This window comes from Arachis ipaensis, chromosome B06 (assembly GCF_000816755.2).
Source record: "Arachis ipaensis cultivar K30076 chromosome B06, Araip1.1, whole genome shotgun sequence".
Taxonomy (NCBI): domain Eukaryota; kingdom Viridiplantae; phylum Streptophyta; class Magnoliopsida; order Fabales; family Fabaceae; genus Arachis; species Arachis ipaensis.
Window position 1 is genome coordinate 5,217,470 of NC_029790.2, and position 3,539 is coordinate 5,221,008.

The following is a 3,539-nucleotide window of genomic DNA, read 5'->3' on the forward strand; positions in this document are numbered from 1 at the left end:
AACTAATATTAACGGAAAAAATTCACTTTCTATCTAGTTAAGCTCTCTATTTTTAACACAACCATATATATGTATGCTCTCCGCTTAATGGTTTGTATTAGAAAACTAAAGCTCAGACCTAATGGTTAATTTAATAAGCATACGTAACAGTAATTACATTATCTCATATATGTCTTTATTTATTTGATCGAGTGCAATACTCTCTGCATGAAAGAAAAACAGCGAGGATTTTATCACTAATAATTTATGGACATCTCTATACAAATAAAGGGATCAGTTGGAGAACACTCAAGTCTTGAACATATGTGAATGGATGTCCCAGACTCGGGCCTATATGACATGACCGATCAATAAATTAGATCTTGCGAAACATGTCCAAGTTCGAAGGAAAAATCGAAAACTTAATTTTATTTTTCACTTTAATTTATAAATTCATCAAGAGACAAAAATTGGTCAAGCTAGCTCCGATACATATGTTTAGTTTTTCTTAAGTGATTTCGTTATATGCGGTAAATATTAATTAATGGAGTAAATATCAATAAATTTTTATTCTCTAAAAATCTTCGATAATTATTTTTATTAAACAGATTGGTCCTTTGATATTTTTAATCAAATTTTTTATATACGTATTATATAAATAAATTTTATTATAAGACAAATAAGTCTAAAAAAAATAGACATAAAACAAATTAATTAGTTAATGAAGGGACTAATCTATCTAATGTAGGAGTAATATTTAAGTTTTTAGAGAATAAAAAATTATTAAAAAATAAATTATCTAATTTAAAATTTTTTAAAGAGATCAAATTTGATATCTATTCTAATGAACGAGTTTAAAATTCTCATTACTAATGCATACTATCATTAATTATGCCATTATTTGAAACATTTTTTTCTCCCATATTTAACCAAAGAAAAAAATAAAAGACAGTTGTGTCCTTTATAAACTTGTATTTTACAAAATAAACACTCGACTTTCGCCCATGTCAATGTCTGTGTTAGACATAAATAAAAAATAAAGTCACTTACTCAAATAAAGACCCTAAAAATAATTTTTTATCAAGATTTTTGTGTTAAAAGTATATTTTATTTATTTAATCATACTTTAAGAAAAATAATATTTTTGTAACACATCAAAATTAAATTATACAATTTATGATCTAATGATAAAAAAGAAATATCTTCATATGAAGACAATGATAAAATTTTCATAGTAGTATTCACCAAAAATAAATACTGCCTTAGGTCACAATGACATAAATGTTTCTCTTTTCATTTGTTAACGTTAAGTCACTATAAAACTAATAATATGTGATGTTAATAATAAGATTATCCCTACCATCGATCTCAGGTTGGACTTGCCATGATTTCTACAACTTTCATACATACATACATACATACATACATACATATTTGTAAAAGGTTTAGAAAAACAACTAATTGATATTTGCATTTCTTACATCTTAGATCTGAAAGTAGAAAAGGAAGACAAGCAAAAATTGAGTAAAGTCCATTTTAATCTAATAATGATAAAAAAATTAAATTTCTCCTCAAATACATCTCTTGAATAATTATATAAATATCAAGTATTAAATATATATTTATAGAATTAAATTATAATTAATAATAATCATTATAAATTAAATATTTAAAAATTTATACACAAATTTTGATGCATGTATAACATCATACTTTAATTCCCTCCTCTCCTGATTGGAGTTTTTGAACTATCAAAAAAAAAAACATATTACTTTAATTTATCCGTAGGGACTTGAAGATATGTAAGGCACGAAGTCATTGTCACGTGCTAGCTGAATTGGGACATTACTGTATACAGCTATTCGAAAGTGATTGACAAAGATATCTCAATACCCTAAGCTTTTGGCAGACAAAGTGTTTAACCTACAATATCTCCCATTCCGATTGATCAAAGTAATCTGTGGCGCGCGAATTAGAGCTTCATTTAAGAATTTATCATTGGTCAATAGGTTGTTACATGTACAAAATAGGATTCGAATCTCGACACTTATTTAAGCGGACTAGTAAGCTAATCACTAGACCAACCCAACTTAGTTTCAGTAACGCAATTCTAAAGCTTTGAAAAACATCCATATATTATTGCATTTCCAAGATATATCATCATACGCTTTATACCAATGTTATGCCAAGAGAAGGACCATTTTAATTTTTGCACATTCAAAGTCTCTAGACTTGAAAAAACTTGTGATGTTGAAAGGAAATTAAATAATGAGTTTGTGCCTGTAGCTTTCAAGCATTTGCTTGTTATAAACCTTTTTAAACTTTGGTCATTGAATCATGACTTTATATATTATGAGTGTAAGACTAAACCCTAATAACAAATTCATGTATCCATTACGTTTTGTGGGCATATGCATCAAAATGGGGCTGTGATGATCTAACTTATGATGATGATGTTATTGCAATAATACATTGAGTGTTCAACATCAAACAAAATTTTGTGAATCTATGTGCATTATATTTATATACCTATCGATGTTTCCATGCTAAGTGTGTGGAGAGAGAAAATATTTTGGGGTCATCATTCATCACTCTCATCACGTTCATGGCCTGATGAATAATCCAGAATAATTATTTCAACGCCTCAAATAATATATATTAGTAGGGCATATCAAATCTTTCATATTTGTCGATTAAGATGGTACATCTATATATGTATATGCTTATTATGATGAAAGAATATGGTTAAATATACTCGATTTTAATTACGTTATTAGCTTTATTTCTATTTTATTATTTTAAAACCCATATTACAAGTTTACAACTATTATCTAATATTATTTTATCATTTGGATTTTATGTAAAAATTCAATTCTCTTAACATTAGTTATTCTATAAATCAAACTATAATTTATAAAAGAGAATGATTATGTGGCATGACATGCATTATAGGTAGTAGTGTAAGCAAATTGGAATGTAAGGTGGCTACTTTTTAAGAAGATGCTTTGGTTGCCTTTGTTTACAGGAGCAGGACATTGAAATAGGAATAGAGAGACATAAAATTGTGTTTGTTAGATAAGATATAGATAGAAAATATTGTGTTCAGAGATACTAAATTAATGTATTTTGTGTCTATTCTAACAGGAAAAAGACACAGAAATATTAACAAAAAGACACAACTTATTTTCTATTTTTTCTTTCATTATTTTTGTTAGTTTTTTATAATTATATTTTTCTTCTCAAATTTTTTAAATAAAAAATAGAATAAATTAGATTTACATAATTTGTTCTACTTTATTATCGAACAGAATACAAAAACTCTAAATTTTGTGTCTCTGTCTTTTTTATGTCTTTTTTTTAGTGTCTTATCTTATCCTATTTTAAAAAACAAACGCAGCTTTTAATATCAAAATCATATTACAAATCGTTAAATAATTTAGTCAAATATTAATCAATTTAACGGTTTGCAATATTATTTTAACGTCTTTGTAAAAATAATTATTGTAACTTTATATACTAATTAATATAGGCATACAATCAATTTATGATGAAATAATCAG